We start from the raw sequence: 24,274 nt of genomic DNA, 5'->3' as shown, positions 1-24,274 counted from the left end.
GTGCGTACTTTAAATGAGGCTAAGATACACGACAGCAAACACTATAAATCTTCACATAATAAGGCAAACTTGACATTTCTGCTGCTCATCTTCAGCTTTGCTGCCTCCTCCCCATGTGCTGCCACAGGATTGGGAACCTCATTGAGCTGGTGACATGGGAAACTCATGGGCAGCACAGTAAACACTTGAAAGAGTTAATTCCTGAGCAGAAGCTCTGTAGGGGAAACTTTGGGGAACAGAGGCACCACATGCCCAGACATACTGCCTGGGTCCTTGCTGGACTGGAGGTACCAGGAGAGGAACTTTGTCACCATGAGGAAAAACTTAGGGAAAACGCAAGTGTGCTCTTAAAAACCACTGCAATTCCAGTCATCTGTTTTGAAACTGCAAGTGCTGTAAAGTGACAACACACAAGCCACAACCACATGTTGGAGAGTTTGTTTTAAATCACGAGGTGAAAATAAGAATCCATTATAACTCTGTTTAACATTCCCGGGCTGGTATGCAGCTGTGCAACCCACGCAACGCCACAGCTGTGGTAGTGAGGTCCCAAAAATGTGTTCCAATAGATAGGAGAAAACACCAGAACCAAAAATTAGGACAGTGCCAAAAGTCTCAGATAGACAGCTGCAATCATCCCCAGCTGGCTTTTCCTTTTCTATCACTACTAACACACCAGGTGAATCCAGGCGGTAGGACAAAAACTGGCTCATGTTTGGAAAAGTATTTTTTGCACAAGTTTCACAGTTCAGCAGATCTAAGGATCAAAGTGTCTTATACTGGCCACCCAAAGTACAAACATTCCCTTAAATAACCCCTGTTGAGAATTGGGGCTTTCCACATCTTTGTGGAAAGTAATTGGACTTCAAGCATAAAATTTTTTAACTAAGTGATAAAACCCCTCTGTAATGTGACTTAAAGGGATCAGCCCCTACAAAGGTTCTGAGAGCCATTAAAAAAAAAAAAAAAACAATTCACTGAACAACTGATACACAACTGACTAAATACTAATCACCAAGTCACATGACATTTCCATTACTTTAACAGAGATCCTGTGAACCCAGAGCTGGCATTCTGATGAGCAAATATGTGCAGAACAGCAGCAGGAAACAGATGTCAGGCACTGTAAAAATATGAATTTTAAAATCCTACCTTTAGATTATTCTTTAACAGAAGAACATCTGTTTGTGTACAGACAGCTCCTTCAGATACTAATCCAAGGACAAAACTCCAAATTGTCTCTTCAAGTACACACACACAGAGCAAGTTGTCACACATGGCTTTTTGTGGCTGGACAGCAAATGCTGTTAATTTTCAAACTAGTGTAGTCCAGACTCTCACTGCCTCAGCAGAACATCTCACAGATGCCACCAAGTTCCTAATCCCCCTCCAGGCCCAGGAATGGCCTGTTTGCCTTTTTATGTGCTAGAATTCTCCAGGTGTGCTTTAAAGCCACTGAACAAAGGAAACAGAACAATTAAGAGTGGGTTTGTAGTACTTCACCTTCCTCAAATGCTGATTTTAGTGAATATCATGCAAGTACAAACTTTTCTCTCTAAGACACATATTCACAAAATGTATAAAGCTAACGCCCTAGATCTGTTGTGCTCTCCATTAATAATTTAGATTACTGGCCATTTTAGACATATACAACATATGCTTCAAAATTTAGCCTGTTTTTCCCTCCTCCATTCTATAATGACCCATTTGTGTGTTTCATGTTTTCAGAAACGGCTGTGCTGCTTGCTTAAAGCCCTGGGAGACCACAGTAATCCTCTCCCAACTGGAACGGGGCTACTATGAGGCCTACGGAGATGATCTATTCTGGTCTTTTGGCACTAGCCATAAAGGAAGAGATAGATTAAGGTTTTCAAGACCATTTCTGCCAGAGACACACTCAAATAAGCAAGTGAGACAGTGACAATTCTATTTCAGTAATGCCTTCAATGCTTAGAGGTGACACAACTGATATTTTCAGCTCTGGTCATACCTACAGTTAATAAGAGTATAAATTAAAAATGCCATTCCCACTTTACATTCAGATCATTGGTTTTGTGTATCTATTATTTTTCTGGGCTTGTTTTGGTTTTTTTTAAGATGAAAAAACCTTCTCCAGGAACTGTTAAGTGTTGATAATAACAGATGAGAACACAAAGCCATTTCTCACTGTCCAAGAGGAAATATTTAACATCACAGCCCTGACACATGTATGCTTGTTGCCAACACCCTGCACACACAGCGCCTGCCTGCCTGTGGATCACCCACCAGCCCAGCTCCACAATCCATCCTGTTTACTATTTAGGAACAGGGTTAAAGCCAAACCAGGCTCCACCTCCCAAGAGCCAGAAGAAGGGCAGCTTGCACAGATGTTGAAATTCTGGTGAGAAAAACAAACTATAAACAGATTTCCTAAAAGATCTGCCTTGGGACAGTCTTATCTGGCAATTCCACTAATTCCCTTGATAGCAAAAGTAGGGGACTGTGAATGAAATCTGCAGACAACAGATAGCTGGGAAAGTCTGTCAACTCAGAAGATGGGCAGAAGTGTATTCAGAATATTTGAGGACTAAAACAACTGACAGGAGGTACAGCTTGTAATAAAGCCAAGTGCAGTCATGCACTTTAGGATTAAAGAAATATGTTCTGCAGCTTGAAAGCTCAACAATTGGAAGTGATGTAGAAAGGGAAAGATTTTGATGGTTTAGTGGCTCATGGCAAGAGTGTAAAAAAGCCAGATGTTGCTCGAGGTCTCAGTGATGAATGGGAAAATATGCAAGACACTTGTAAGTTAGTAAGTTCTCAGCTGGAACAATGTGCAATTTCAGGTTACAGAGTTCAAGAAAGGTTATGTGACACTGGACTAGTGCAAGGAAAGGTCAGGAGGATGACCTCTCCCATGAGACAAAAAGGCAATGGCTTTGATACTAGAGTAAAATGAAGGCTATCTTTGGGTGGGGGAGAAGGAAAGACACAGCAGTACAAACCACCTATGAAGAGACTTAGGCTGGAACTTGAAAGGAGGATTGCAAAAATAAACAAACAGCCAGTAGTTAGGAGACTGACTGTTCAGCACCTGCAACTCTGCAGGATGGTTGTCAGAGACAGCCAAAAACATTGTCAGCCATGAAGGAGGTCCAAAGTCAGTCTTGACAATATCACCATCTACAGCCCAGTGAGCCCACCAAACAAGGTTCAGGAGCTGCACTGCTACCCCAGAACATCCCAGACCTTCCCCCACCTGCCACCAGGTCTTGGGCTGTCACCACAGAGACTTAGTGCTTAAGAGCATGGAGAGTCCACACCCATGACACAGAGCCAGTAGAAGCTACTTTATCTTCCCAAATCCCTACACAGTTAAAAAGGGGGTGACTTCTCCCCAGAAAACTTGAGGCTATGCCCAAATCAAGTCAAAAGAAGACAACAAAGGGAGGCTGGTGAAAAGCACAGCAGGCCACTTCGAAATGACTGGGTTAGAAGAGAAACACTTCTAAAGGAAAGGAGGCGGTTGGTGGCTGAAGGATTTAGAAACCATCACTGTGATAGCAAAAGACTCACCCTCATGGCTGAACTCCCCCAATATTCCCCAACACTGCCCAGCAAAATTCACACTGCAGGCAGGTTCAAACAAGGGCAGTTGACTATCTTGCTACTCCAAATTAATCTCCATTTCAAAGGAAAACCATGAAGTTAAAAAGGGGACAAGGGTGAGAGAAGGAAAACACAGAGGCTAATTAATGTCAATCAGTATAAAAACCCATGACTGATGGTTTTGACATTACCCTTCCAGACAGTGTTCCTGCAGACACTCCAGCGAACATGAGGCGAGTGCGAGAGTGCCGTACCAGAATCGGTATTAGGCAGGAGGTGCCTGGAAATCCACACAACACAAAAGCATCTTGCTCAAGTATTTATACACCAATACCTTTTCCATATGTTGCATATAGAGACCTGTGGATGTTTATGCCTTCCATACCATCCCAACAGCAAAGGATTAAAACGTCTCTGTAGCAGGACAGAAATTAGACTCCACATTACTGCCATTAATTACTGCTGCTGCCACAGGAGACATGCAAAGAACTACCCCTATGAGCTATTCTTCTGTGAATTTACCATCCCACTGCCACCTTAGACCTAGAAAAGATACAAGCAGAACTACTAGTTCATTTCAGACTTTTTTTCCTACAACCAAACACTTTGTTCACAGAGGGACTTCAACTGTACATGTTTTTGCAGTTGCTGTACTCAAGCTTCAAACCTTACAACAAAATGTAAGGTGCTTTTAGGTCATCTAAACTCTCTATCCATGAGAAGAAAATGAGTCATTAGTCAATTACATAGTCTATACAAACAGAAATTACCAATTTCCCTCTATTCTTTGGATCACAATCCGTTGCTTTCACTGTGCTGCATCTTTGGGACTGGCACACCTGACACCCCCTTCATTAGGCAGAATTCTGAAAGTAATCATTGCAACACCAAAGATAACAATTTCCTACTCTTAACCAAGCACTGCTAGGAGGTTTTGCTAAGCAATGGGATCACAGAGTGGAAACTATTCTTATATTGTAGCTTTTGAGATCTAAATTAAATTATTATCATTTTTTTAAGTGTCCTTAGAACTATAAGCGTGTGTTCCCACAACCCCCAAGTGCTCTCTTGCAATTCACCTGAAACACACAACCGCTTTTGGCCAATTCTACATCGTTTTTAAAGGGCAGCTGAGCTCACGCAAAACAATATGAAATTATTTTTCCCTGTTTCTCCAGAAGTGCCCTGGCTGCTCAAGCCAGCTGCTGCACTTTTGAGGGCAGCTGCACTCTCTTAAATTTTAGTTTTAATGGCAAAACTAACTTTTCAACCATGAAAAGTTCAGCTTTCTGCATCCCCAGCAGCTGTTTCTGGAAGGTGGCTCAAGCACCATGGCTGAGTGGCGGCTTCTTTAGAAGTTTCTTTGCTGGGGGATAACCTCAGAGACCATCTTGGCTGGTCTAAACTTCTGCTTTAAAAGCTGTACTAGAAGGCACCTCATGGTTTTTAAGTAAAAGCAACACTTTAAAAGGATTGCAGCAGCTGGACATGAGAAGAGATGAGACACTATCTATCCTTATCCAAAGTTTAAAACTGAGCCCACAGCTAGGAAAGAACAGCCACATTTTTACAGATTGCTGTAAATCACAAAAAATTTAAGTCCAGCTGGAGAGTGAGTACCCTGAAAAGAGGTTTCCCTTTGAAGCCACATAACTTCTGAGCTCCCTTGGAAAAGCCCAGCAATACCTCAAGCAGACAGACAATGGTGCTGCATGGACACACACATGCTCTGTCCACCCACCTATCTCAGTTTACTTCCTCTGATAGAAGGCACTTTTCAGAGCTTCTCCACTTTCTCTCAGAGATGTGTCCACCACCCTAGAGGAGTGTCCCATTCCCAAGCCGTTCCTCACTCTTTACTCCCTACTCTGCTATTCAGACACCAGCATGGGGAATTCAGCAGGGCAGCACACTTTTAAGTCTTGCATCACTGTTGGGTCTTGTTAAGTAGGTGCCGCCTAGCAAAAGCATTTTACTTTTTTCACCTTTATTTCATTAACAACATAAAAAAGCTGAGGTGATTTCATGCAGAAAGCATTTCCATATCTTTCACAGCCTTCTTTGCAGGAGATGTACAGGAAATAACTTCCCTTTGCTGAAGAAAGCAACTTTCCCCAATTTGTTATCAGTTGGCTCATCATCAACCAAGAAACAGAGAATTTATACCGGAGATGCCACTTAGTCAATAAACAAATCTGTTTTGTACTCAACCCCAAAAAGACTGTATCAGCTCAGCATGTCACACTTATCCCTAGGTCACTGGTCAAGACCCATAGAATCAAGACATCACTTTCAATAAACATTTTCACATTAAAGAATCTGGGAAAGAGCCAGGAACTTCAGCCAATCAGATGAATATACAATACAAGCCAAGCAGTCCCCTATGGTTATCCTGTCTCTGGAAAGTGGCCTCTTAGTAAGTCATTTACATCTCACGCTCATTCATATTTTAAAAAGGTCTTTTAAAAGCTGTTTCCTACATGTCAGTGTGTTTAAGGATCTCAATAACTTTTTGCTTTGGTTGCTGCATCCCCCCTTTCAGCTTTGACCTAAAAGAGCACCAGAACTATAACTGGATCAACCCACATCGCAAAATATCCTGCCCCAAAAGAGGAAGGTCAGTGTTCAAAGACAAAGGTCTTTTGCCTGGTATCGTTAGCTGACTGCAAGATAATCTGTGAACAAACAGCTCATACGGCTGACCCCACCAGAGCATTCTTGACCATCCTTAAAGACAAGAACTTGAAAACAAGCTTCCTTCCTGTTCAGTAGGGCAAGATTCCTGTTCCTCTCTGCAACTCCTGTGTCAGCAATGCAAACTCTGCCCTTGCTGCTTTCCCAGTTCACCAGCAGCTGCAGTGATTTGCAGATACATTCCCTGTCTATTTTGTATATACTCACAGTAGTACTTGGAAGTCACAACACAGTTTCTTGAGACAAAAGGTCAAATTCTGCAAATTACTGCAAATCTTCAGCTCTGGCAGAATTCATCTGCAGCCAAGAGCTTCCCCATGCTGTAGATAGTACTTGTGGGACAAAGTAAGATGTTGTGGGACCAACCAAGTGTACTACACCAGTGTGGATCTAAACCTCCTGAAAGCAACACTGGCAGCAATGCCAACAGCCTTTCCCTTGCAGTGTTTGACTTAGTATCAGATTTACATTAGATTTACATAACATTATCTTTAGTCAATCACTTACTGTCAGGAGAAGAGTTGTATATGAAACAACAAAACATCACACAGGTATGACATGCCCCAAAGACAGCACACCTGGGCCAGCTCACTCCAGCACAGGGCTAAGCAAATACAGCCTCACTGCATCCTACGCAGGTCCAGGGGTAGCAGAGCTACCTTCTCCTAAGGCCTTAGTGATCTCCTTGACCTGAGCTGACACAACAGAGAGTGCTGTCGTCACCTCCCCACAAACACAAGTCCTGCAGATCGGCCTCTGAGAGATCAGATGGACTGAGATTGTGTCCTCAAGTCAGAGAGTTTCTACACACCCCAGTCCCTTACAACTCTGGAAAATAAACCAGGGCCTGTGCCAGGTTTTGGCTCATGTGACTTCAACCACTGATCACTATCAACATTCACAAAGCACTCTGCAGAAAAGACAACATTTTCCCTGAATCCTGGACTAAGCTCTTAGTCATTTACTATATTTTGGCCTACAATAATAGAATTCCACTGTGTATTTTAGCTGAATATATTATCCCTCATTAGCAGTCTCAGGCTGTTACAAGTCTTTAGCCTAGCAAAACACTGAGTGCAACTACTCCACAAGTGGCAGCATTCCCATGATGAGCAAAATGTTTCTTGTTCATCAGGTAGAGCGGAGGTACCAAATCCTGCTCCACAAGTTGTGAACCATCTCACAGGCAGTGCAGGCTCTGCTGCAAACCCAACCTCTCCACTAGAGTGACAGGTACCATGGGGCAAGGTCTGGGGGAGGAGGAGGAGGAAGAGGGAAGAAGAAAAATTACCAGATTGAAGAAATGTGTCTCAGCCCACAGTGAACAAAAGCATGTGTCTGAGTCCACGTGTGAAGTCAGGGCATATTCAGGTAACTCAAACCTAACTAGGATCCTTGCAGCCAGCATTTTCAGCCAGCATTCCTCAGGGGCAGCTGCCTTTCTGCAGTCCTTTGCAAATACACAGTACCCGCAGCAGCATCCATTTCTACCCATATGTGTCAAACAGGCTACCACCTCAGTTCCCTGCAATCACCGCTCTACCAAGACTGTGGACCTTAAATTAACTTACAAAACCAGCCAGAGAGAAGATAACTTGACTGTTGTATCCCAGGGCTAGAGGGAGAGAGGAGAAAAAAAACCTAACACCCAAACCAGCCAACAACTCTTCACACCAAACGAGCAATTTTATTAAGGAAATAACATCTGAACAAGGCATGCTGCACACACACACGTTCTGCAGCTGGAATCTCTTGAGCTGATGCATCTCTTCATGATACATAAGTCAGAAAATAATACAGCTCAGCCTCTGAGGGCCAGTGGTAGTGGCTCTGTGATCCTATCAGGCACAAAGCTTGGCAAAAATCTAGGCACAGACATCAGAAGATGTACAGAGCTAATCTGCTGAGAATCATCTTTTTTCCCCCTGCAAGGGGCTCTGTAGACAAAAAATTATTTCAGAGAGTCACCAATATTCAGCCTCAAGTGAAGGGTTCTGGATGACCACAGAGAAGCTGTGCGCAACCACAACCCATGGGAGCTACCCCCTTCCCTCTGTCCCCCTGCTGCCAGATTGTTCATTTTAGGAGGAATGTCTCTGCATGCAAAGAGATATTTCTCTGTAGGGCAGAGAAAACTGCTGTCCATAGGCAGGGTTATAAACACCTCTATTGAGAGTGCCAGACAAACAAAAAAAAACATAGGCAGCACCCAGACCACACCATGCTGTCTTTGTCAGTTCTTACCCCAAGCCTACATGATTTATCATACCTTAGGCAATAACAGTGAAGCACTATATGGCACTGACATACTGCTTGGTACTTGCAGGAATACAGAGCACATCTATACAGAAACAAAAGAGATCTTCCCAATTTCACATAGCTGACCAGCCCTAGGAAGTTATACCTTATTGCTTTGCTACACCCACCAGCACCTCAAAGATTAAACATCAGTGACAGAAGAGCTCAACACCTTCCCCTTTCAGTTTGGGGTACAGTGGGTGGATACAGAAATCTGGCTGCCACAAGTAGGACAAACACCTTGGTTCTACAGTCTGGCTAAGGCTCTTTCCCTCCTGTCTGTGGCCTTTGAAGAAGTTGTTCTCTACCAAAGAGATAGCAAACAAAAGATGCTCCACAAAGGAAAGTTCCTGCCATCCCACTGTACTTGCAGAATAGGATTCCCTCTGCTCACACAAAAAGTCAGTCATAGTCATACATCTGCTAAATCACAGCAAGATCCTTCCACAGCGCCACAGGTTTTCTATTTCAAGTGGATTAATAATTTGCAGGCAAGACACTTTCCTGACCATGCAGAAAAATCATGACATAAAGGATATATCATTAACACATTTCTACTAAAAGATCACACACAGAGATGTATCAGGCAAGATGACTAACCCTTCTGTTGAGAGCAGATCCATGAGAGGAATGAAATTCTAAATTATGATTTTCTAAATATCAAGATAATATTTAGTCACTAAGTAAAAATTCTTTCCAAGACATACGAAGCAGCATAAGAGACATGCTCCCTTTTCTGGAAATAAAAGTGAGAACCTAATTTCCAGCTTCCAGGAGACTGGAAGGACCCGGGTGCAACAGATCCCAAGATCACACAGTTCAAGATGAAGAAAAAGCCTTCATCATCCTTCTCACCCACTTTTTACCTACACCATCCAGAGCCTTCCCATCCCTCCATACCTTCTCAGTGAAGGGGGAATCCTCTTTTTGAGCCAGGAGATGGAGCCAAAGGGACACTCCCTACTGGGAAAAAAGGGTGAGATGCAGGGATAAAGAAATTGGGATAGAGAACCTCACTTTCTACTGTCAAGGGTGTTTGTTACTATCAGTCTATTGCTATCAGTCAGCGTGAAACAGCAATTCACAGGTGCTGTACAATATAAGGGGTAGCTATGTAACTCACAAAACAGCTCTAAAAAAGTTGAGACACCACCCACCTGAGCTAGCAAACACTAATTACTCTTCTTATTCCACAGTTTAAGATTATCTCAGAATTCAAAACTCAGGACATACAAATTTCTAAGAAACATGCTGACTAGGACTTTCAGGCATCAAAAGTACTGTCAGGAGAGAGATGAATTAACCTTTATCATCAGAACTGCTGCTTTTCAGAAACTAGTGCATGATATTTCTGAACTGCACAGGGTCCAGTTCAGATTGTGGATGCATTCACAAACCCCAGAGTTCTGTGAGCCGAATGTGCACACAGAGAGCGCACTGTTGTGCAACACAATACTTAAGAGGCTTCCCATCTGCACTCCATTTCAAAGCATATTTTATTTGTTGGCTTCATTTAGAAGGTCCCCCAGTTCCGCCGAGAGGACCCTGCCAAAACCCAGCTGAGCAGAAGCGCTGAATTTGTATCACCACAATTTGTATCATCGTAACTATGAAATACGAATGAAGTACAGCTCTGCCCTACATGTACCAACCACACTAAACACCAACAGACTTTTGTTTGCTCGAGGATTAGGAGATATTTAAGGAACATGATGGCTGTAGCACTTGAACGCCACCAAAAGCTCTCCTAACTGAAAGCCAGGAATCATGATAGATTTAGGAAGTAATAATTCAGCTCTATTTTTTGCATCCAGTTGAAAGACTATATTTTCCTTATTAAAAGCCTTCAGTAAGCAGGCTTGCCAAGAGAAGCTCCTCTGCAAGGCTTTCAGCAGCGCTTTCATTTTAAAAATCTGGTGTTCGTGTGTCTTACAGGAAAGCATTTTGTGCCTGGAGTTGTAAAAATTTTCTCCAAACGAACTGTTTAGTGGTTTTGAACCGAGTCCTGTCCCCACGGGAACGCGTACCCTCCTGCCAGATCCCAAATGAAGTTTCTCCCCAGCCCCGAGCCCGGGGCCCCAGGCAAGGGTTGGGGGGCGTCCCGCAGCCCGCGGGTCACCGCAGCTCCCGCCGCCCGCACGGACCCTCCGGACCCCGGCAGCAGTAGCCCAGTCCCCCCGGGCCACCGCACACCCGCCCTGCTCCGGCCGCCGGCACAACTTGCGGCTCCGCGCTCCTCTCCGCCTCGCCCCGCGTCCTTCCGCCGGGCTCAGCTTCCCCGCTACAGCCGGCGACACGGCGGGTCCCCGCAGCCCACCCCCCGCAGCCGCTGATCCGCTTCATCACCTGCCGGCGCCGAGCCGGTGCGCGCCGGCGGCGGTGGCTGTGCTGCTGCCTGTGCCGGTGCCGGTGGCTGTGCCTGTGCCGGTGGCTGTGCCGGTGCCGGTGCCTGCTGCCGGTGCCTGCTGCCCGTGCCTGCTGCCGGTGCCGGTGGCTGCCGCTGCTGGCAGTGCTGCCGCCGCTCCCGCTGCCGCTGCTGCCGGCGGGGAGGCACCTTCGGCGGCGGCGCCACCGCCTCCCGGGCGCGGGGCGCGGCTGCAGGCGGCCACGCACGGCCCCGCGCCGCCGCCCCGCCCCGCCCCGCCCGCCGCGCAGGTGGAGCGGTGACCCCGGGGCACAGGGACCCCCGCCCGCCGCCTGGGGACACAGCCGGGCCCTCGCCCCTGGCGCCCACCCCTCCCGGAGCTCCAGCCGCCCCCGGCGCAGGGATGTGCCAGGCAGCCGTGCGCTGCCTTCGGGCACCTTCACAGGTCGCTTTCCGGCGGGACCTGCTCTAGACACGGTGCTTTTCACACTTGCTCCACCCAAAGCAGGCTCCTGTTGAGAGCCGTCCTGCGTAAGCGCCCCCCCCTCCGTTGAAAATGTTTCTCACTCGCGGCATCCAAATTAAAATCCCCACTGCTGCCTCCACACAACTGTCAGGAGCTGTTCCCTTCCCCGGAGCCTGGCCTGATGTGCCAAAGCCAAGTGTCTTTATCACAGGCTGTCATTTAACATCTCACGGCCATTTTCCAGGTGTGTGGCAGCCGGTTCCCGGCAGACCTAACAGCAGCCAATATTGCGTTTTCTACTTCTGCCATCTAACTATGCAGCTGCGGTCACAGCCATCTCCTGATGACAGAAGTTTTGGCCATGTACAGGGAGAAAACCCACCGCTATAACTGGGGGGGAGGGGGGGGAAAGTATAACTATATTTGCCCAAGGAGTGAGCAGATCACGCTGTAATCAAGATGGACAGGGATTAAATTCTTCCGCTGTCCCATGCTGTATTCAAGCCATCTTTTAACAGCTTAGCTTTGCTCACAGCAGTTCTGGCTCCCAGAAGTACTACCCTGCACAGAAATAACCGTTCCTCCTGTTTTTCAAGATTTTCAGAGTGATTTTCAGCTTTCCACAAGTTTAGAGGGAGACAGGCGTTCAGCAGACAGAAGAGTCTCTGAACTGTGTTCCTTGGAGCAAAATGCATGGCCTGATGTCAGTGCCTCAGCTCCCAGCGAGCACAGGCAGTTAATTAGGTGCCAAAATGAAACACATCGATAGTTAACATACCTAGAGGTAACCCAAAGGGAAGCTTTCAATCTTTGGGATGTGCCTCTTTCTGGGGCTCAACACTGCTAACCAGGAAATGCCTCCCTTCCCACCATGATTCATGGCCTGACATCTCCTGAGGGAAAAAAAAAAACAACAACCAAACTCATGAGCCCCTTCATATAAAAAGCAGAGATCAGATTTTGAGCACGGTGAGAGGAGGTTGTGATGGCTGCATCCATCCTCTGAGCAGCAGAGGGGCTGGGAAGTTCATCCAGGACATGGACAGCAAATTCCATAGCCTCTGCTCAAGAGGAGAGAAATGCTCACCAGCATTATTTTCCTAGGAAAATAAGTAGCTTCCAGACGACTCCTGCCCAAGGCCTCCCCATCACCTCTTCTTTAAATGTATTCCTCTGTGCAAAACAGAATCAAAAATTCAGGATATTAATGTAGGAGGAGAGGTTGTCCCCACCCTAAAACTGTTTGTGTTTTGCCCATGACCTGGTTATTATAATAATACAAAAGGGTTTTGGAGCAGGAATCACACCCTGGGATGCCTCCTTTGGTCTCCCCGACTATTTAGACTGTAGTCAGAAGAGTCCATAGCAGTTATTCTGCACAATCTCCTATCATACTGGAAGTCCAGAAGGATCCAGCAAATGTTTATCCTATGGGCCACAACATATAACCCAATTTCCTATTCAAATGCAAAGTAAAATGCAAAATCCTGCCTGGTAAAATCTTGGCAGAAGCAGCCATAGAGAGTGAGAAGGTGGTTTCTCCTCCCAACTGGCCTGAGGACACACAGTGGAGAGGAAAATGGCATGTGGGGTTCCCATGGGACAAGGAGACAGATGAGCTGCTCAGGCTGAGGCAGGACTGAAGTGCCCTGGAAGAGAGCACAGAAACAGGCTCTTGGGCATCAGGAAAGTCTAGAACTATCAGGCACCTCCCAGCTTGGTGACAGCTGTGCAGGGCTTTTCTAGGTCTATTTAGGAGCCAACATCCCACTGAAATTTGGGGGATTGGGCCCTAAATCTTCTTAGCTTTTATTTTAAAGAATATTGATAGCATTTACATATTTTATGCACATACACACAGCTGTGCATTTCAAAGTAATCTGTTGTGCTATAAGCCAAAACAGGATTTGAGTCATACGGTTCTATAAAGATAAAGCATTGATTTATCTAAAGAAATCTGTCTAAAGAAAATTGGCTTCATACATATGCAAGGAGAACTACTTAGCACAGATCATCCTCTTCTGCCCCCTGAGTTGGGCATCAAATTAATTTCTAGCTTGAATTTCAGGGGTACAAAACGAAAAATTAAGAAAATTAAGGATGGTGGACTGATGAAACCATTTCCCAAGGCAGTCAAAAGAAGGCTACAGAAAAAGCCACTTCAGTGCTTAGCTAATAAAGGTGAAGTTGGATCCCATGACACAGCACAGGGGCAATGCTGCATGGCATTTTTGGGACTGCTGTTATTTTTGGTTCTTTCCTTATCATTGTCTACATAAAAATACACTCTTGATTCTCATTCAGAAAAATAACAAGTAACACAAATCACTTCAGGGCCACATTTGTACAAACTAAATGTCACTAAAATCCGTTTCACTAATGTCTGAGTATGAGAAGTTAACAGTTCAAGGACGCAACTGAGGAAAGTTCTTAAGTATTAGCTCTGTTCCTAAGTACCTTAAACTGCACCATATTTAAGCCTTGCCTTATCTCAATCATTACCTGCAGAAGCTGGAAGCACCAGAAATATTTGTTTTTTACAACAGACACAGACATTTGCATTCTATCAACACTTCTGTGTCCTGGGCACCAGATGTCTGCCATCCCTGACACACAACACACAGAGATTAAGTTAATTATATGGTACATGTTCCCAGGATCCAAGACCTTTGTGGATGTGATGGGCATCAAAATGAACATGCATATTTAAACAAAATTCCTTTAAAAACACAATAAGCATCCCGGACCACATATAAGCTGGGGCAACAACATAATGTTCCATTTTTTCTGAAAACAAAACTACAAACTTCAGGACTTAGCCAGAAACCACAAAAATTACAGAGAAGATGGTTAATACTGCATAGGCATCCAGCATGCCAGGGCAGAGTCAAGGATTGCAAAGGCCACACTCTGCTCCCAGCTGTGACAGTGTAAATATAAAAATCCCTTCCCTGACCTCTGTGTGGATCTCCTCACAGTTCACTCAGCCAATTTGTGGTATTCAGGACACTGAGTTCCCTGAGCCTCTGCAAACACCACCTCCAGAAAGCCATTACTGTACCACGTTCTGTTACGCTATGAGAGGACTGCGCAGAGAAAACCTCTCCCTTTCCATTTCTTCTGCACACAAGCACAACAAAAGTAGTTTGGGTTGGTTTTCTTTAAAAAATGCAAGTCTAATAGCTCCAACACACAACTACTATAAACAGCCCTGGAGAGCTGAATACCACAGCCCACAGCCAGCATGCCCCTAGAGCCACCCAGAGCTCATCTGGGAGTTAGACCCTCATCTTTTTGTGCTGACTGCAAGTTCATGGGGTGTACAGAACAATTCCAACGACCAAAAAAATTCCAAACAGCTCCAGGTTTGGCTGAAAACATCCCAGTCCTTAATGTTTAGTGAGGTTTTATGTGCAAATTGCAGGCAGACAGGCCTTTACAAGACCTAAACTAGAATTATTTGTAAACACTTACTTATTCCTGCTGCCATACAAAGAGTAGGAAATTAGACGGTTTTTTCACTGACTTTTGGGAGACATTCTGATGCCCTATTTCTATGTGAAAGCAAGCTTTTAATCTGTGCTCCTTACTTACATGGGGTACAGTCATACATGTTTTCTACAACAGAAGGCATGGATTTTTAGGTAAAATATGGAAAACGATCCATGGGAAACTGCATTGAGAGCTGTTGGGAAATTGAACCTCTCAATTTTATTTTTCTGTTCACTTGCCCATAGTATTATTTTTATAGTACTCAAAATACAGTCAGTAGTTTGTAATGAAAACCCAGACATAGGGTCTTTGTCATAGAGGGCTGACACTGTGACTTCCTACATTAAGGCTAATTGTTATATAAAGTGTTATTTAAGATCACTAGTCTCCAGTAGACTATTTTCCTTTTCTTTTTTCCTTGTAGTTTCCTTGCAGTGGGGTAAGGTAAGATTGACTGTATTGATAACCCCCTCCCACTGCTCCCCACAAGTCCTTTTGTGGAGTACTGTCTTCAAAATATGCTCCATTAGCCAAAGGTTGAGCTCTGAGGGCAGAGAGTTGTTTGTGAAATATTTATATTTAGTAAGCAATCATATTAGAGCTGATTTTATGCATATGCAGTTTATTTATAAGCTGGTAATTTAAAAAATCAATTATATATATTTAAAAAATACTCACTTGTAGAGAATATTCCATGAAACTCCAAACCATGATGCAATGCATCTACATTATATAGCTCTGACCTCACTTTTAAATTATTTTTGTTATGTGCTCGTAGAATTTATTTAGAGTTCACCTCAAATTGGGATAAAGCCTTCTCACCCACCAGTTCTCTAATTCAGGTAACTTTGTAGTGCCAGAACAATACAATATCACATAGTTAAGAACAGTGGTGATTTAATTTAAAATACAAAGCAGTAGCTCCAGATTGGAGGGCAGAAACAGATATAAGGAAATGTACTAGCATTGCTGAAGTAAAAGAGAGAGCAGTAAGCCAGAAATCACACAACCTTTAGGCAATTTGCCTTATCTGCTAGATTTAACTCCAGCAATAGTTATTAGAATGAAAAAACCATCAAGCTGTCTGTCACATCTGAATCCCTATTTACTGTATGCATTTTTCTCAGTAATGTCTTCTGTTTTAGTTTTAATTTCTGTTCACCTAATACATTCACTTCTTCACAGTGTATGGCCCAGTTCTGAGACTCTACACAGAGCATGCATTTGCTCAAAACAATCTGTTATCACTGAGTGGTTTTTTCCCAGGGTGGAAACACTTATCTAAGCTTGTTTTTAGAAATTAAAACTTGCAGGACAAATTTAGAATTACATTACCCTTCAAAACCAAATAAAAAGTGAAAGCCAAGTTTTACCTTGCCTTGAATTCAAAGACTCTCAGCAAGACCTTCATCCACTACACAGTCAGACATTTTCCCCCAGATACACTTTCAAGCACCAAAGAAAAAAATACTTAACAAATACATAGTATAGTACATTACATACTTACCTTTAGATCTCCATTTAAATTCCATTCTTTCTCTCCCCAAGGTGATGGCACTTTCTTCTGCTCTTAAACTTTCACCCATATTGCGCAATTAAGACAAACTTTTTTTTTCAGCATTGAAGACTATGTTCTGATTTTTCCTTACCCTGTGATGTCCAAAGGTTACCACTTCACAAAGTATCCTAAGGACATTTTTACTACCAAGAAATATTTTGACAACAAGAACTATTTTTAACTCCACCAAGCTCTGCTGAGTGTAAAATGTTGCACAGGGTGCTCAGCAGCCTAGGGGAATGCAGCTATCGATGGAGTTTGTTTGCTTTGCACAAGAACAGCAACCTGAATCTTCTCTGTACACACAGAACATGATGTACATCTCATTATAAACCCAAAAGGTCGACAGAGAAGGAAAAATGTATCTCAGACCCACCAACCCCAAACTGGAGGTAGCAAGGTGCTACTGCAGGTTGGAAGGATTCTACACTCCTGTGATGGTTCAGGTCTCATACTCAGATTTCCAAAGCTACCAGAGGAAATTAATTTGGACAAGACAGCAACTGCCCCATCAAGATATTGCTGGCAATCTGCTCCAGGATGGTGCCTCCAGGTGCTCGCCCTGCCTTCCCTCACTTGCAGTGCTGGAAGTGATTTAGCTATGACACAAAATGAAACATGAGCACACATCCCAGAAAAAGCACAAGGCAGAATAAGATAAAGAAAAGAGAGGGAAGGGCCATGGTGAGGAAAGCTGGTGCCAGTTCCCAGCCCCAGTCACTACCTCGACGGCAGGATGATGCTGGGCCACGGGTAGCAAGGCCAGCCCTCTGCCAAAGACGGCTGCCGGGAGCACACCGACACTCAAACACATCTCAAGGTGACTAACACAAGTTCTGGCACAGTGTGTTTTCAGAGCAGACCAGGGAACAGAGTGTTTTATTCCCTTGCAAGCACCCAGCAGGATGCCTAGGCTCTACTTGCACTGCCAGCACCCCAGCTGCAGGACTTGTGTAGCAGGTAGGGCTCCACAAGCTCTCAGTACAGGGATTAACTTTCTCAAGTTCCCAATTCATTGCCCATATGTGCCTGCTCACTAGGATTTCCTATCAAAGCAACACTTTCCCCTTCTCCTTAACTACAAAAATAATGTAGGTTACAACAGAGACTGCCCCCTCCAGCAACCTGTGGTCCACCCTGAGGTCATTTTATATTACTCTCCCCAGAGACCTAGACAGGGCTGCAGAGATTGTTCCAAATGTGGCTTTCATTTTATGCTAGAATAGCCTCCATTAATATAATATGCTGTGATCCTTATGATATTTCAAGTGGAAGCCCAGATCTTGTTTGCTTTTTAAACATCACAAACCATCCTGCATTTCATACTTCCCAGCACATATCAGAACGTGCCATCCATTCACCAGTTATTAATGTTTCAAGAGTCTTCCTTAAAACACACATAAAATTTAGGGGGGATTTTGTTCCAGGAGTCTTCTGACCATTCTGTGCAGTCAGAGAGAGTAGCTTTATTTCACAGACTGGGTTTAATATACAGAAACATACTGCATCTGTTTCCAAATATTTTCTTTCAAAAACCGTTATGAAAACTGGTGCCAGAATGTGCTCATTCCTCTTTAAGGAGGAAACCTAATTTGGGTTTCTTGATCCAGATCATCTTAACACCCAGGCTCAATTTTGCTTGCTAAAGCAATCTACAGGCTCCAACTAATACAGATTTAATCTGCAAGGCTTCCTGCTTGGGTTGAATGGGTACAGCATGTCTTTGTTACAAGATCCACACCATGTATCAGCTGCATCTGGTTTATCATTGCAGATACTGTGCCTATGGGCTCCATGGGCAGGATCCTTCTCGGATTTCTCATCCTTTTGGATTTTTCCCTAGGCTATATCTTAATTTTGTTGGATTGAAGATTTATAACTGGTCCTCACTTTGTGTTATTTGAGTTTTGGACCAATCTGTGGTAGCTGACCATATATGAGAACACATCCTGCAGGTTCAATTCTCCTTTTACATGGTCACAAACCAGGAGTCACCTCTTTACTTAATCTATCTGCCCTGCCATAATGCTTATACATGAAAATCAGGAACCACTCCTCTATCTCCTGACATTTGGGATTCACCTCCTTCCCCCTCAGTGATTATGTATCCATTTTACAAGGGATGAAAAATAGTTTTGCCTTTTGATTGTGTGCAGAAAGAAGGGGTATTCCAAACAACAAATGCTCTTCTGTGGTTTCAGGTCTTCATTTGGTAAGGCTCCAAGCCTTCCTCCTAAGTCAGGAGCAGATTTTGCCATCAATTGAAAGAAAAAACCCAAGCTTCAGTAACAATATAGGAACATTTTCATCAACTGGCACAATCTAAAGGTTAAAAGTTCCAATATACAGGCAACCTGGGGAAAAATAAGAGCAATGCTAAGTTTAAAACTTATATATTCAATCAAGCTACTTCTCCAGGGCACAATTTCCAGGCTATTTTGATGAATGCTGCTGAAAGAGCATGTGGCAAAACACAACCAAAAATGAAACTCTCAGCCCAACCTCACATTCACCTTTTTGTCCTATTCCATGCACCAAATTCCCAGTAAAGGAGCCTGGGGAACCCAAGACACAGTGTTCCTTGGAGTACATGAGTGACAGCACAAATCTCCTCCCTGTGTCTGCCTCTGAAACTCCCACACCACTCCTGCACATCTCCCATGGGCTCCTTGACCGGCAAACTGGGGACCACAGAGCAAGGGGGACATGTGAAGTGACCATGAGAGAGGGTAACACTTGAGAGCTGGGGCAGGGGAATGGTCCCAGTGTTACTAGTCTGCTCCCAGTATGTGTCAGCCATGCAATGAATCAATATAGTTATATTTAGTCCTGTTTTTCTCTTTCTCACACATTTATCTTTGGTACTGGTTCCTCCTCAGCTTCCCAAGAAGCCTGTTTATACTTGCAAGGAAGTTCTCACAAAGTAAGAGTTGTGTTGAACAGGAAACTATTTAATCACATTTTCCCCAATAAAGCCATTAAAGTGGCCCCTTTTTCCTCAATAAACCCCCATCCAAAGACTTTAGCCCTATGAGACTTTTTCACTGTTTCAGCTCTAAAAGATAATGCAGTAAGGTATAATATGCAAAGTTGTATAAATTGGAGCAAGCACTCCAACCAGAAAACTGGCAGCTCCAGCACTCTTGGCTTTGGACCTTTTCAGCTCACCACAAATCTCAAATACCGTATCTGGAAATCAGACTTTAGCTGTGTGTTGGCTGGATCACCATGACAAAAACAAGGCTCAGGGTTTTTTTATTTTGTTTTGGTTTTTTTCACAAAGCCAGCACTAGGCGTAGGAAAAGACAGGGTTTTGGCTTCAAGGCCTCGGAAAAACAGAATTCAGTTTTTCCATTCTGTCATTATTCTAGGAAAACTCTACAGGTAAATAAGTCTCACTTTTGTACACTGATGCCTCTTTGGAGACTCTTGGAAAGACTGGATAATAGCTAAATTCATAACCAGGCAGGTATCTCCTAAGCTAGGGCTTATTTGTATTGCCCAAATGTACTTCTGCAGAAACAGGCATTTCAAAGAATTTTAGCCCTTATGAAGGTACTCTGACTTTATAACCCTCCAACAGACAAGCAGGTACCTAGAAAAAAATGCTCTGCCATAAAATCCAGCATTTAATAAAGTGCTTTTCCCCCTGAGAGCTCAAGCACCTGCAGAAAGTGAGCTGCTGTCATCACCTCCCTGTCACCAGGGCCATGAGTTGTTCACAGTGTGGGGGAAATGCTTGACCAGGACCCAACACTTCTTAAGTCCACACGTGCTATCCATTAGGCTGTAAGACCCCGACAGGAGGTAGATTCATAGCTCTAAGTCATCTACAGTTTATGCAAACATAACTTACAAGCCAATGATTTAAAATAGAAGCATGCAGAAGAGAAATGGAAGGTAAAGGTGGAACCAGCATGGGCTTACTGCAGAGAGCAGCATGAGCTACAAGCAAATAGCAAATGCCACTAAAATGTGAAGAAGTCAAAACTTTACATGGAATTTAAACTAATTCTTTACATTGGGTTCATGCTGGATTCTTACACCAGCTTATGACTCCATATACAGCATGGTATATGACATTTTTAATCTAGAGGAGATCTTGACTTGTTTTCGCAAAGTCACGCATGATTCCCCTGATGTAGGACATGGACCGTGGGTCCCAGGTGTGCTGCTCTGCATGTTGAAGATTGTTGCGGTTTTGGAGGATGTTACAGCAGACTTTACTCTAGAGCTTCTCTACCCAGCCCGGTTCAGCACTTCAGTGCTCTAAACTCTCTGTCTCAGGGCTGGACACTGCGCTCTCACCGGCCGGGGAGCCATAAGGCTAGCTCTGGTTTGTTTGTTTTTACAACTAGCGGTGATAAAGGAGGCGAGGAGGGTTTATGCGTTGTGTTCATGGAAGATGTTTATTTGCATGGTGCAGCAGAGGCCAATGACCTCCCCGAGGCAGAGATGCCTCGAGGGCGAAGGCCTCACATGCACAGCCACATGTGGAGCATAAACACACGTGGAGCATAGACAGCAAGATGGCGGAGGGTAAGGGGTTTTATAGGGAAACAGAGAGGGGCAGGGACAGCACACAGGCTCAGTGACCTCTGGGTACAGGGGAGGTACAGGGGCGGAGTTAGGAGTACAGGAACTAATAGGGGAAACCCGAGGGAGTGGCCAGGGCCACGTGGGGTTAGGGTACAGGAACCAATAGGGAAAACTGGGGGCGTGGCTAGGACTATGTGGGGTGGGGAAGGCAGGACAATAGGTGACAAGTACAGTCGTTAAGAAAGGGGTGTGGGGAACTTGCAGCTATTATCACAATAGAAGATTACATAAAAAGGGAGACTATTGCTTCTCATATTCTTTAATACTATTATTGATACTATCACTAAATGAGAGAATATCCCTGAGGCTGGGAAAACCTCAGGGAGTGTGGGAGCTAACACCTGGACTCAGGATTCATTTCCTTGGTTGTTAGAGCTGGCTGAATGATTTTAACAGATAATGATATCTAATTTAATTACATATTAGACAAAACACTTCTGATTATTATTCAGCGAGCCAGGATTAATGAATTTCTAAGTTCTTTTTCTGTCCTAAATTTTTTCTACCCTCTTGTCGTTTACCCCTTTTGTTTAGAAGCTCATCTGAAATCTACCTGACTGAAGAGAGATGTTTACTTCTCTATTAACTTGCATGATTTTTTTCTTAATGATGATGCTCCTTAAATTCATTTCCACAGTTTATAATTTGTTTGTCAGGTCATCAAGAAAGCATTTAAATCATAGAATCATTCTAATAAAGCACTGATATTCCACCTTTCTCATCCACTATTTAAAATAGAGTCCATTTAAAGACAGAGCCCTGTAGCAAACCCCTGTTGATTTAGAATTCCACACACCAGCCTTTAACTTCTAATCCATTTGGCATCTGTACACCTTTTTTTAACTATTATTTCTTTCTCCACAGCATAACTAGTGAACTACTGAAATCCAATTTATTTCAGCCACATTGTTCATCTTCATGAAACTGGATAACTAAATAATTTTGTGCTCTGCTGTATGTACCACTTACTTTCCAAATGCAGGCCATGATAGAAAAACAGGTCAGGGAGTAGCCTATTTTGTGTCTTGCTGGGACAGATACGCAGTGGCAGGAGGAAATCTGGAAGGCAAACTGGAATGGGAAGGCATTCCAGTGAAGCCCACAGTGTTATGGAATTGTCAGAAACATCAGGCATAGCAGCAAGAGAGCTGCACTGCAGAGCACTCACCAGCAAGGAAGGCAGAGAGGGCAAGGAGAAGACAAAGTTGAGAGCCTTGGTGGCTCCTTCAGTACCTGCAGCCATGCAAGCGTGACTTTCCCTGGGCTACCCACATACAGAGACCCCAGCTCAGGGTGAACCAACCTCCCCACACACCTACAGCCCCAAACATAGCTCCTTCCAGACAGGTAAAGAATAATCCCCCTGTGATTAGGCATTAAGCTGTCAGCTAATTTAAAGAGAGTGAGATCTAAACACAAGCCCTAAATGAAGGTGGTGATGATTATAAGGTTCAAACACGAAGCTTCTCATGCAGCAGGAGAAATGAAACTAAGAATATTTTGTTTCCTCCAAATTTCTGAATCTTTTTCCCAGGAACTTAACATTTGCAAACTGTTTATCATACTTCTTTAAAGACATGGTTTAAGAAAAGGTCCTGCCTGGCCAGCAGCAGTAATTAAAAAGCAATTCTCACCTATTTAAGTTTTTAAAACCTACAGGAGACCTCAGATTTTTCTCAGAGTTGCTATTACTCAAAAGTAGATGGCAAATCTTGCTTTGCTACCTAATGCCTGCTGGCTTCGAAGCCAATGCAAATACTGCTTTTTTATTCACAGGCCATTGTTTTCAAATAAGGCACTTTTGGGAATAAGTGTTTTACTTCAATTAATTTTGTTTCCTGTTTGGGGAAAAACAAACAAACAGGTTTATTCTTTTAGAGAACCTGAAAACTGCAGATTGCCCATTTCTATTATGGAAAAAGATATTTTATCATGAAAGTTAACCCACAAATTCAGTAAATGTATGGGATTTGCAAGATAATCCAATAAGGCCATTATGATGATTCTCCAAAGGACTAGCAGAAAGAAAAGGAGACAAAATTGTGAAAGGATTTCCCTAAACCCATCTTCATGTTGCAATGTCAAGAGCAAATGTTTCTTTTGGTAATGTCAGTTTGGGAGAGGGAAGTAAGACAATGATATAGGTGACAAAACGAAATTTATACTCATGGAAATGTGTTTCAAATCCTACATCTGAGCTTTAAGGAAAACAAAATAGCCTTTACGTATACTTACCATTTTTATACTACAGTGACTAAAAATATCCCTTTAAATTAAATTACTAAGGTCCAGAGTGGCCACATTTGATTGATACTAATTTTAGCAGCTGTTTATGTGGACAAATAATTTGAAAATTGTGCTGTTACTAACATGCATCAAACAAGCAATACAGTTAGTGAGACCCAGGCATAAATCCATAAATTCTTAGGGAAATAAATAATAACACAATACCTTCCTGTTTCCTAGATCTTATGTACCACTTTTAGACGTGGTATTTAGATTTATCCTCTGCTCTGAAGTTCCAGCTACCAACAAACTATAGCAACTGGTAACTTCATTCTTAAAGGACTGGTTTATAATAATTTTAAAATTGTCACATAAGGGGAAACTGCTGGGAGTCCTTGAAGCTGCACAGGTAGAGAAGAGAGTCAAGTCTTCATCAGCAGTTCCCTCTTCATATTCCAGAACAGCCAAATCTACCCAAAATGCACAATGTATTTCTTGCTTCTTAAAGGGATTAGCTACTCCACTCTACAAGCCCAAAAATCAGACTATATTACATATATACACATCTTAAAAGCATGTAAAGAAAAAAATTTCACTGCTGTCTTGCAAACTGCTAGACAAGACAGGCTAAAATTCCCGGTTGACAGAGCCCAAAAATTGCTTAAAATATTTATATGACATTGCCCTCTAGAGGAAACTGAGAAAAATCTGCTTTAGTAGAACTCTTCCACAGATGAAAACATGAAGTGTTGTTTTCAGCAGAACAATTAGTGTTTGTTAGAAACCATTTTCAGTGAGAACATCACACACTGGTTTGGCTCCATTTGTCATCCATGAGTTTTCAAGAAGGAATTCCCCAACCTCTAGCCTAGGGCTCTGTATTCAGATAGATGGTACCACAAAGTTTACTAGTTACCATGTGCCTGTGTGTTTCTCTTTGCTATCAAAATAAAAATAGCCTATAAAAATTTTAGGCTATAAAAAATTG

General features: G+C 43.4%; 1 protein-coding gene across 2 annotated transcripts in view; it reads right to left on the bottom strand.

Moving 5' to 3' along the window:
- Positions 1–24,274, bottom strand: part of PDZD2 (PDZ domain containing 2) — a 201,946-nt gene that overhangs the window by 103,934 nt on the left and 73,738 nt on the right. The window lies entirely within an intron of this gene.

Source organism: Lichenostomus cassidix, chromosome Z (assembly GCF_008360975.1).
Source record: "Lichenostomus cassidix isolate B80296 chromosome Z, HeHo_3.0, whole genome shotgun sequence".
Classification (NCBI taxonomy): Eukaryota; Metazoa; Chordata; class Aves; order Passeriformes; family Meliphagidae; genus Lichenostomus; species Lichenostomus cassidix.
This window is presented reverse-complemented; position numbering and strand designations above follow the sequence as displayed.